This window comes from Grampus griseus (assembly GCF_964374135.1).
Source record: "Grampus griseus genome assembly, chromosome: 15".
Classification (NCBI taxonomy): Eukaryota; Metazoa; Chordata; class Mammalia; order Artiodactyla; family Delphinidae; genus Grampus; species Grampus griseus.
In genome coordinates this window covers 77,950,259-77,962,382 of record NC_139009.1, presented here as the reverse complement: position 1 = coordinate 77,962,382, position 12,124 = coordinate 77,950,259, and the positions used below count along the sequence as shown (strand labels likewise).

General features: G+C 44.9%; 1 long non-coding RNA gene across 1 annotated transcript in view; it reads right to left on the bottom strand.

The window, feature by feature from the left end:
- Window positions 1–12,124, bottom strand: part of LOC309833743 — a 56,379-nt gene that overhangs the window by 4,901 nt on the left and 39,354 nt on the right. The gene's annotated exons all lie outside the window — the stretch shown is intronic.

The window sequence follows — 12,124 nt, the reverse complement described above, 5'->3', positions numbered from 1 at the left end:
CCAGTTGCTGCTCATCTGTATAGCGTGGGGCAGGCACCATGGGATACTACACCTGCACCCGGGACTTCCCCTCCACATCACATTTCTTTCCTGGCCAAGCCCCACCCTCCCACACTGTAGCCTTCCTCTCCCCTGCTCTCTTTGCCTGAGGAGAAATCTCGAGCCAGCTGTCTACTGGCATTTCTCTCAAATAGGAGACTAGAAAATGTCTCCACCAGCTTGACCCTCCTGACTGCCACCCTGGGAGGAGAGGGGAGCAGAGCCCACTCTGCTTGGGGGCCCTGCTCACATCGACACCTGATGATGTTCAGGTGGGCAGCGCCAGCCAAAGGCTCACAACCGGACAGGTAGGAGGCAACACATGACCAGGTCAAAAAAAAAAAAGGTTAAAAAAAAGAGTTTGTTTATCATTTTAAAAAAAACGAACCTCATACAGGAAGTATGAGAAGAAGAAGAAGAAAAACACAAACGCAGGCTATGACACTGAAAGTGGCACTGGATACAGACAAGATGAGGGCTCCTCAGTTTCCATTCCCACTTTGCAGGGGCTGTGGGAACAGGTAGGGTAGGGCACCAGGGGAGGGTGGGGACTTACAAACCATGGGGACGCAACAAAGAAGGGGACCGTGAGTCACAAGGCACAGCCTTATCAGACACAGGGCAGTGTGCGCGGGGTAGGACGATGTCTCATCCAGGGCCCTCCCTGCAGGTGTGACTGTCCCAGCCAGACTTGGGGAAGAAGACACCTAAAATGGAAACTGCTCTCCGAGAGCATCCCACGCGCCGGCCTCTCCCACCCCACGTTCCACCCCTTGTGTGTTTCAGGTCAAGACACAGGAGTTACCAGATCATGATCACCTCCCCCCACGCCCTTTCCTAGCAGCAGTCAGCTAGGGAGACCCCACCATCCCAGGCCTTCCATCCAAGCTGGTGGCTGTGCACACCTTCAGGACCACAAGTCCAAACTGGCCCGACGTGCTTTGGTCTGATGGGCACTGACACGAGGCCACCCAAGGCAGATAGGAGTCCAGTCAGATGCCTAACCCAGAGCCATCCGCCCTCGCTGAAATGTGGCTCAAATGGATTTTTTTTAAATGGGGGCATGGGATTCACAATGTCCACCCAAGAATTCAAATGAGGGAAAACAATGAGACTAAAGAACATTTCCTCTTTCACAGCACAAAACAGTAGGAGGATAGGAAATAGGAATCTTCCCTTCCCACCATAAAAAATAAACACGAATGTTCTAAAATGGGCCCACACTGAAAAGATACCAACGAAAGGACTCCAAGTCATGACGATCGCTGTCAAAGAAAGCCATTTAAAAAAGAAAGACAGAAAGAAAAAGAAAAAACTCTGAACACCAAAAAATCTCAAAATAGAACCAAAACCTGCAAATCATACTCAGGCGTCTATTATGAACCTATGTTTTAGCATGCTGTTGAAAAGGTTAATAATTTTCCTACCGAAACTGAATGTGGGTTGTGAAAGAACATTAAAATGAAGAAAATTTCCCCGTGGCTGCTACTTTATTATCACCAAAGCCATCAAGTTTCAGTTTGAGTTATTTGTATTTATTTGTGAAAACAAAGATTAGATAAGTAAAAACATAAACCTCATCCTAATTAATGCCCTGGAGTATCTGATTTTTAGAACCAAAAAAAAGAACAACAAAAAAAAAGACCATGAGACACACACTCAAGGCATGAGAATTCAGAACAACAGAGGAGAGAGAGGATATCTCGTCCTATCACTTGAAAAAATGTATTGTCTCGTGTAAAACATTAATATTTGTTTACAGTCTGTGACGACCACATGAGAGGCAAGGTGTACTTTCAGTTGTTAAAACTTTTGTCCACTGTAGGCTCAGATAGGGAATTTTTTTTTAAACTGCAAACTATCATTTTTGTTTTACACTTGCAAAAATGCAGTCACAGCCATATATTTCCACGTTGGGTCCTGAAAAAAGGGAATTTACAGTGTTGCTTGAAAAGATCCAATTATGAGCTTCGAGACATTTACAAGCAGGTGGAGCCCGGATGAAACGTGGGGTTTAGGTGCAAAGCTGGATTTTAACTCAAATGTGTCTCAGATGTCAGGGGAGCAGCTTATTTTCTGAAGTTTTAAAAGAAATCCACTAGCTGAAATGGTTCATCAGAATGAGGGGTAAGCAAAAACCTCTCTCCACGTTCTGCCCGCACAACATAAACATCAGAATGAAAAAAAAAACATGCAAAAAGCCCTGCAGTGGTCTCACATCAGCGAACAAACTGTTTTTCTACCTATTTTGTGTTGCTGGCTTTTGTTATCTGCCCAATCGGCAAACTGTGGCCAATTTTATCATGGTTGAAGCAGACATTTTGTTCCCAAACTGCTTTCAACATTTTAGCTACTAAATAGTTTATGAGTAATTGAAGAAGCCACAATACAAACAGAAAAGGTACCTAATCCTACTAAATTAACCCCTTTTTCAGGTTACAATGACACACACACATAAAAGATTAAAAACAAGAATTCTAGCAAATTCAAATTCTGAAATAACCTAAGTAGAGTTTCCTGGAAACAAGAATAATTAATGATTAACCTACAGATTGGATTTTGAAACTAACTACATGACATTCCCTGATTCTGACCACATGACACCACGAAAGGTGTTTTTAACGATACAACATGGAATTTTTATTTTTCATCCACACACATCAAATGTTGTGTGAAAGTGAAGAGCAAATTTCTAAAGGAGTCAGTTGAATTATGCTAAAGGAAAAGAATCGGTTAAGCAGTTATTTACTACTGAAAATAAATGACACCCACGTAGTTCATCTTATATATTAATATTGAAACCAAATAGCAGTCTTCTACCACAAATCATTTCATTAAAAAAAATAATGAAACTAGTTAAAATGAAAACACAGGGTTTTATTTGATGAAACATTAAATATTCAGATCAAAAATGATAGAAAGCTGCCATGGCTTTTCAAAATTTGTTTGTGCTGAATGCCAACAACAAATTGAAGATTAAAAAAAGGATGAAAGAATCCTCGCTAAAAATCCAAGAATTAACTAATTGGAAGAAAAGCAGAATTTCAGACAGAAGACTTAAGAAAACTCTTCTCTGTTTGCAATCCTAGTTCATATTGGAAGGTACAGCATTATGTACATTTTTAGCCTTTTAAAATACCAGCATGCCCACACACTATCTCAGATTAAACCAAGGAGAAAATGACACATTCTGAAACCATTTTCTAAAGCTCCTTTTCCTGATAACACTCAGGCACTCACAATCAATTTAATGAGTTTCTAAAAAGCCCAAACAACTCTCCATAAAGAGACAGAATTGTTCACAACAGCCTGCAGACATTTCTAGATTTTACAGGCAATACTAAGAGCATTAGTCCTTGCTCTTTACACTCAGAAAAACTAAGCTGTTTTCAACATCTCTATCAGAAAGAAATACTACTCAGTGCTTTGGCTCATTCAATACAGGAACAATTTGAAAAACCCCAATAGATCCAGCCCAGCAGTCCCCTGATTTCAAACAATTTAAAAATTAGTTAATTCTTTCCCCTCCATGTTCTTTGCACAAATATATATTCTCCTAATCTATTCCTACTTGAAAATTCTTAAGGTAATAAAGAAAGTAAACACCCACAGAGGGTACGAAGTCATTTCTTCTGAAAGTGGATTTCTTCCTAAAATATAGGGCAGCCAAGTAAACACTGAAAAGCACTACAAACAAATAACACAACTCAGGAAGAACACTGAGAACATGTACTGATGGACAGAAAACTCTGGAGGAATTTTCAATCCTTCAGAAGGAGGGACACACTTGTGAATTTACAGCACTCCCTGGGACAGGATGGCAAGGCTTTTCGTAAACTTGAACTGAAGACAATATCAATGTAATCACATCTTCTGGTCAAGAGAATGTGTTAGGCTGCTCAACATCAGACATGTTTTAACATGTGGTTCAGAATTTACACACTTCTTGTTTTTATGATCCAGCTCTTTCAGTATTATGGCACTGATCTGACACTTTGGAGCAGGCAGCCTGACTTGTGTAAGACAACAGCGTTTAGGAACAAACCAAAAAACCTTGAATGAACCCTACAATGAAAGATGACAGGGAATAAAAAGTCTCTGGGAATCACCTGAATTTGTTACTTGAAGACATTTTCTGTATGAGTATCTTACCCTAGAATATCTGTTCTCACCCTTAACCAGCATAATCGAATATTCACATTCAGAAAACCCCTGACCTTAGCTAATGCTTGCCTCTTAAACCACATATATCCCCTTCCCCCGACATAAGACTTGGAAATGATTGTGATTTTAGTCATCTGGAAAGAGTGAAACATGACATGGTCCTCAAGCACTTTCTTCAGAACCGTTGTCATTTTAACTCTGTTTCACCACAAGTAAAAAGGCCGTGCTCACGGAACAAATTCAAGTTCCCCCTCAATTGTACCTATTACCTGGGAATTTCTTATGATCAGGGTAGCACAGGACAAAAGCTTTCAGTGAAGAAAGATTCAAAGCATTTTTTTAAAATTCCCAATTTTTTGGCAAGTAGAAAAATGCAAAGGTAAACTCTTCCATATTATAAATTAATGTTCTCAGCACAGCTACTTCACCTGCAACTAGCTAACTTATTCTTCCTTTTTTTTCACAAAATGCATGTGTTAACACCAAGGTTTTAAAATACCATTGTTACATTTAGAGCCATTCCTAAGTGTAAGTAAGGGTTTTCTCCCCCATTTATTAAATACACATTTTTACTGAGAGCCAATCCATTGTGTATGAAATGACACTATTTTGTTAGAGCAAATCTGGCTTTAAGGGTTAGGACAGGTTACACTGTAAAATTAAAATTAGAAAACCAAGCTTTTTTTTTTTTTTTTTTTTCCTTTAAAGCAAGTAATAATTTTCCAGAATCTAGAAAAAACTGCAACTGGCAAAAAGAAAATAAAAAAGCCAGACAGACAAGAGTGAAAGAAAAGCTCAGAAACTCAGAATCCTTGCCCTGGAAACAAAGGTCTCTCACATTCCATTTTCTATTTTCCACAAAGAAAAAACAGATAGCTCTCTAGTCCCCAGATGAAATATGTAACAAGTATAAGAAATGTGCAAGCTCACAAACACTAATATATCTAAGTGAACATAGGCATTGTATTTTTTCTTGTTAGTGTGAATTCAACCTACTGTGTTGGTAAGTTGATAGAGATCAGACCCTGTAACTGCAGCATCAGAAATAGGACGATTTGTGTTGGAAACTCGAGTTTGAGCTAAATGATTCTCCTCTGACAGGGTCTGTTAGCACCATTAAAAAACATCGTGAACACCCCCTGGATCATGAATAGTATAGTATATTTTTGAGTCTAAAACTCTTCAATGATGTTGGCTTGAAAGCTGTTTAATTAGCTGTAAGATGCCAACCAATGTCTTTATCAAAGCCAGCTGAAAACAAAACTGAGAGAAACAGCTTGTGGTTTCACAAAAAATGTATTTACATGAAGTATATTTTAAAGGGAGTTCGATCATTAGGTACGATGTCATCTGGGCTGTGCGGTGCAGTTGACATTTAAAGATGTCAGAGGCTGTCAGATTTATCTCCAGTCTATACTTAGTTTAGAAGTAACCACTTCTGCTAGCAAATCTTGTTTTGTTGCTTTCCAGCCTCAAAATCTGCAAAGATTTAACTCTTATTTACAGAACACAAACCCTTTCCATGTCCTCTCACTTCCTTACCTAAGATCAACTAAAAAGAAAGTGGGGCCGTGGGTGACAAAGTGGAATCGAAGCCCGCTTTCACACCGAGTCACAGGGATGGGGACAGAGCAAGAAAACCACGGTGAACAGAGCACGGAGGGACAGAGTTATTACTGACAAGCATGATGTTTCCTGAAATAGAGAGGGGTCCAAACCTTTAGCCCACTACTTCCTGCTGCATGTCTTGGAAGAAACATTCTGATAAGACGGGGTGCCCTGCACTTAACACTTAACATTGTCCAAGACGAAGAAAACCCACAGTGACACCAAAAGTTTTACCATGATGAAAGCTAGAGCCGTCTCAGTAAAAGTCCCATCAAAGGAGCAGCAAAAAGATCCAGAGAAACATCGGCCTTTCGGCATCTTCAAGCAGGAACGTGGTTTGGTAGTTTTGTCAGACTGTTTAGTGACCGTAAATTCATGCTTCATAGTTTATCAAGAGTTGGGTTAGTGAATCACCACCATTTAACTATCACAAGAAAGATGTTTGAAGAATGGATTAGTCACTCATTCACTCTTTTCCAAAGACCGCTTTTCATTTTGCCTAATTTGCTGAAAATGGAAATTAAGCTCTAAGACAAATTCGGCTCAAGACAAGCTTTTAGCAGACCCAAGCGAGAGCTGCAGCCAGCAGCACCCCTGAACCACAGAGCCTCATGCCTGGGACCACACAGAGCTTTCAAACAGAAAGGGAAATGGTTGTTGATGTTATATGACCAACACGTACATTCAAACAAGAACACTGTTCCTTGGGACCCTTTGACCTTAATTCACATCATAGAGCTCAAGGGGTACCAGATCCAGGATATTAATGAAGGAGTTTGCATGCAGTTAGCAATAGAGTTTTTAAAGGGTTACGGAAAGAAGTGTTTTCTAAGACTGCCACTACCCATCAATTACTTTCCATAGTTTGTTTGAAAAAGGGCTTCTCCCCAAACCCAACTCTTTCACTGTTAATCATTTTGTTAAAAAAAAAAAAAAAAGATGTAGCGTAAAATGTGTCCATATAGGTTGCCGTTCAACCCCAGGAGAGCCAGGTCAGAGGAAATCCCCACCAGGGTTCTGACAAAGCCGCTAGAAAAGGAAGCAGTACAGGGGCCCAGGGAACAGGCAGAGGACAGAAATGGGTACGACTTATTATCTGCTCTGCAACTGCCTTGTTAGTGGGAAATAGCCATTTGATTTATTTTCTAAACTCAAAGGCAACTGGACTTCATTTACTGAGAGCTCTCTTCTTGCCTGTGCAGTGGCATTCGTCTGGGAAGTTACAAAAACCAATGCCTAAGTACCAGGAAAGCTGGTGTCCAAGGAGGGTGGGAGAAAGGGGTTTCACTCTCCCCTAAACCCAGGGGGCTCTGCTTCTAGATTCTGAGAGGCTCCAATCTGCCCGGTCCTTTGAACACCAGACTGAGGTTCTGAGCCAGTGCACAGAGGTCCCAGGGACAGCGGATCAGCAAATTTGCTTGACGGATTGGTTTTGAGAAGGACAAATACAGAAGAAAAGAGTTATGAGGTAGCACTGAAGCACTTCTGATGGAACGAATCCAGAGCGGCCATGCGAACCTGCAAAATCCAATGTGAAATCGTCCAAATATTTCAGCACACCAGAGGGGTTCCCACATCGGCAGGACCCTTCCCACCTGCCTGTGGCCACGGGCATAGACAAGATGGCCGGGAGGTGACGCACTCTGCCCGGCGTGTCCCTCCCTCTGGGGCCGCCTTTGTCCTTGATGCTGTTCCCACTGTGTTTATTAGGTGACATTCTTGCAATACTTTCTGCTTTCTTTCCGCTGCTGCCTGTTGCTAGGGGATGAGCCCTAATCGCTTCAAGGGAACAGAAGCGGCCGCCACGAGCACTTGGCAATGTCTCCGTTTGGTGACAAGGTAGAAACAATCCTTGAGATCACCCTCATTTGCATGTTCCCTCCGAAGGATGGCAACATTTGCTCCACGCTGGAATGTGTGTTTTCTTCTTCCTAACGCTGGGTTTGGGATGGATCTCACGTCCTCACCGACTGTCTCTTCTTGTCACCAACCGTCCTGCCCCAGGTGGCGGCAGGCGATTAGAATAGCTTGGATGTGGATCACACTCCCCTGTCAGCCTTTATTTGCTTTTTTCTTTTTTGTTCTTGGAGAGAAGCAAACCACATCGTCAAAGCGTTTAAAAACAAACCAAAGGAAACTCGGTTTCCAGGCTTTAAGTAGATGCTATTCACCCACAGTTTATTTCCAGAAATCACTTGGAAACCGTTGTCATTTTTCACTCAGATCCACTGAGAAGTCTAACACTGCGGTGGTGTCAATGATCTATATTTGCTTCTTGCCAGTGGGAAGCAAAGCCCAGTCTCCGTCTTCAAACCCAGACTCACCTTGACTCTCTGGACGTGGCTTCCCCAGCTCTCTCATGTGCCTTCCGTGGGCGTGGCCAGAGTCTGGCCCCTGCTGGTGGCCGTGACTCAGACGCTGGTGGAGATGGAGTGAGCCATTCTCTCTATAGACGCTACCACCCCTCGTTTGAATGGAAGGGCAGATGTCACTTTGTGGTTTGAAATGTACCGCCTGTTACCTCTCCCTGGGAGGATGGACCTTGTCACCGGGCAACATGTAGGCCTCATGCTTCAGGCTTCCTTCGAGCAGTTGGGTGACCAGGGTCAGGGCAGGCTCAGTCAGGCTCGCAGTGTGTCCCCTGCCAGCACGGGGTTTGGTCAGAGTTGGCCCTGGGTGAGGATCTGCTAAATGGACCCATGAATGGCAGGTGGACGAGTTTGTCAGGTAGCACGAGCCCACTCGCTAGCTTGGGACTCACCACAGGTCCAGGGTGGGCACAGATGGGTACCATGGGGTGACCAAGACTGACAGCTACCATTTGCTGAGGTCCTGTCCTAGGCGCATGGTGTAAATTATCGACTTTGCCCAAACTTCTGAGGCCGATACCCTTATTACCCTCATTTAGAGAGAAGGAAGCCATGGGGTCGGGGTAGGGGGTTTAACCGGCTGCAGATGACAGCAGTCGGAAAGGATGGCAGACGTCTGTTGGCCCCGCCCACGTCCTTGCCTTCTCACCAGGCCGCCTTCACCACTGTTTAAATCAGTGGCCACCACCCCACAGCCCGTGGAGCCCCTTCCACGGAGATTGCTGGTCCACAGATCCGTGTGTCTTGTGCACTGCAAGTTCTCCAGGACGGACCCCGTGGCTGGCTGACGCAGCCTCGCCAGCACCAAGCACCCTGGCTGGAGCACCATGGACACCCCATTAGCGTTTAAGAAGTGGGTTGCCATCTCCTACCCGTGGAGCCTTCCAAAGCCAAGAGGACAGTGCCTTCAGTATTGGGTGTTTGAGCTTATGCTAAGAGGAAGAAATCCGAGTAACAGGTTCATCCCTCCCGCCTGGAGAAGGTTCCTCACTCCCACCATGCACTTCGGTGAGCCTGGGTCTCCACCCTTTAGACTCCCGTGGTCCCTGAGGGTCCCCCACAGGCCCTCCTCCACCGTGCCTGCACCAAGTCCTAACAAACACTACCGTCTGCCGTCCCCGCCCCCCTCTGCCCTTCCGTGGAAAGACTGAGGAGGTGGGCTGTGGTCATCCGCCCCTGGGCTCAGCCTCCCAGACCAGCGGTGAACACACACCTGGGGGAGGCTCGTGTGTTTATGAAGGTCTCCAAGCAGGATTTCTGGTCTCTTTTCAGAGCAAACTTTGGGAGTGGGGAGGAGGGGAGGTGATGTCTGAAGATAAGACTGTCCCCACAGCTAGCAGATTCCAAGATCTCTCCCAGGGGAGCCCTTGGTGTCTGTTTCTCCTTAACAAGTTTCTTCTCCTGCTTGGCCCGCGGTACCACATTGGAGAGCAGATGGCCATGGCCACCGGGAAGGCCAGTGAGCCCCAGGTGGCACTCCATCTCGGACAACCCAGGGCATTGTGGCTTTTCTGTTCCTTCCCACTGTTGGTGCTCTGACCCATCTCGTTCCCGGGGTTCGGGGGGGAGCATGGGCCCCGTATGGCCAGCTTGGTGGGAGTGCAAACCTCTCTGAGTCTCTCCACAATTGGAAAAAAATAATAAAATAGTTCTGCTTCTGTTATTTGCTGCTTCCCTTGGCCTTCTTCTCTTCCTGTACATTAATATATTAAGGAGTGGTTTCAGTGTTTAATTCTTGTCTTTTTTTTTCAAGCAAAAATACAAAAATAATTTTTCTTGTATTTTTTAAAGCAATTTATGTACATTTAAAAAAAAAAAAGTACATAAAAAAGAGAACACGAGGGCTTCCCTGGTGGCGCAGTGGCTGAGAGCCCGCCTGCCGATGCAGGGGACACGGGTTCGTGTCCCGGTCTGGGAAGATCCCACGTGCCGCGGGGCGGCTGGGCCCCCGAGCCATGGCCGCTGAGCCTGCGCGTCCGGAGCCTGTGCTCCGCAGCGAGAGAGGCCACAGCAGTGAGAGGCCCGCATACCGCAAAAAAAAAAAAAAGAAAAGACGAGGGACTGGGAAAAAAAGCAAGAGGACAAAGAGAGGAGGAAGAGGAGACGTTTGGGAAGAAAAGAAGGAGGGAGGGAGGGAGGGATGGAGGAGAAATCCACACAGACACCGAGGTTCCTCCCGAGAGAACCTGATGGAAGACGGGGCCTCCTTTCTGATTCAGGTACTTATTCCATGCAGTTTTTAAAAAACAATTGTAGAAATTAAAGGAGAAAGGCGCTTCGGTCACAGAATCACTACTCTGTGGAGCACGATCCTTTCACGTTGAGAAGAGGCACTCTTCCCTCGTGATGAAAATATGACTTTGCCTACCTAGCAGTGAGACAGGACTATTTGAAAAGCAGGTCAGTACATGAAGCCAGGAAGAATTATCTCAAGACTGTCAACATGACACTGGAAACCCCTGCTATGGGACTAAATCTCCTTGCCTGCAGGGGGAAAACAAATCCAGCCAGACCACTCGGGGAGGCAACGGGACATTTCTGGGCAATTTTAATAAGCTATGTTTTCATGGAAAATGTTCCGATATGAATGAGAACTCTGCAATTTATTTGGAAAGTCCAAAGATGTAATAAAAGAAAAGGTACACCCATTATGGTCATCCATGTCCTTCCCTGTTGTGGCCTCATAACACTAACTCACAGTGATAAAGAGGCTGTCAGAGGCACTCCAGCCGCCACATTTGGGACGCTAGGTGTTAAGGGGACAAAAAGCTCAGCTTTCGGCAGCTCCTGATTCAGGGGCGGAACTGCAGGTGTAGACCTGGCTTCCCTGATGTCCTTTCACTTGGTGGTGGTGGGGGGGGGTGGGGTCTGTAAAAAGCCACACTGTCCCTTGGGCCCTCACCTCGCCCAGTGCTGTGCCAGCACGCACCTTATTTGCTAGTTCGTCCTGTTCATCAGCTTTTTTCCTTCTAACCTTCTTGGCAATGTCACCAGAACCAGTCTCCCAGTTTTTTCTGATAAGCCCATTTCACACTCTGACGGACACACCCCTGTTGGGAAGTTAATTTCTAATATTAAATTCCAGGACGCCCCTCCTTGGTTTCACCCCATTACTCTGGTCACCCTTCCTACCATGCTAAACACCGCTTTTATCTCCTGGGCATCAGTCACCTTCACGTTGGTGAGTTCTATTCCTTTTCCCGCCCGAGCTCCCGTCAGGCGAGATCAACGCATTTAATTCTCAAGAGGCTTGGATCACCAGGCTGTCCGCGGTGACCTCCTTTCTACCACAGACGATCCCAACTGAACATGTGCGGTCCGCTTCTGAAGGAGCTCAGACCCAGGGAAACACTCATCAGATTAGGAGAAATATACTTTCGCCTAAGATTCCCAGTGAGCTGAATTACAAAACTAACCACAGAAAACAGCCCGGAACAACCCTGATGTTGAAGGTGATATATCTGGCTCCACGTTGGGACGGCGTGGGTTGGTCACTTACAAATCCCCCAGAAGTGCTGTCATTTGTGCAAGATTTTTCCGAATGGCATCTCCACGGGCAATGGATGGGACGAAGCGATCCTTTTCTCCAGCAAGACGTATTTTAGAAAGCGAAAGGCAAAATGGCTTTTTAGTTGTAGTGCTGCCTCATTTGGAAAGAAAAAGTATGTCATGCTCTTGTTTCACTGACATGCCTGTCTCACACATCAAGCATTTGTGGTCCTTCGCTCGGGCAGTTCCTTCATCTCACTGCAGCCTCTACCCAGAATTATTAATGCTGACATTGGGCACAAATGTGTTACAATAAAACCTTGCACGGGCACAGTGTTTACCCTCAGGAAGTAGGCAAGTCGTCTACAAGTGGGACTATAGCTTGTGTGAAATTGAACATAATTCGTGTTAATTCCAATGAAGTGGAATTTTTTTAGTCAAACGTGGCTCAAGAA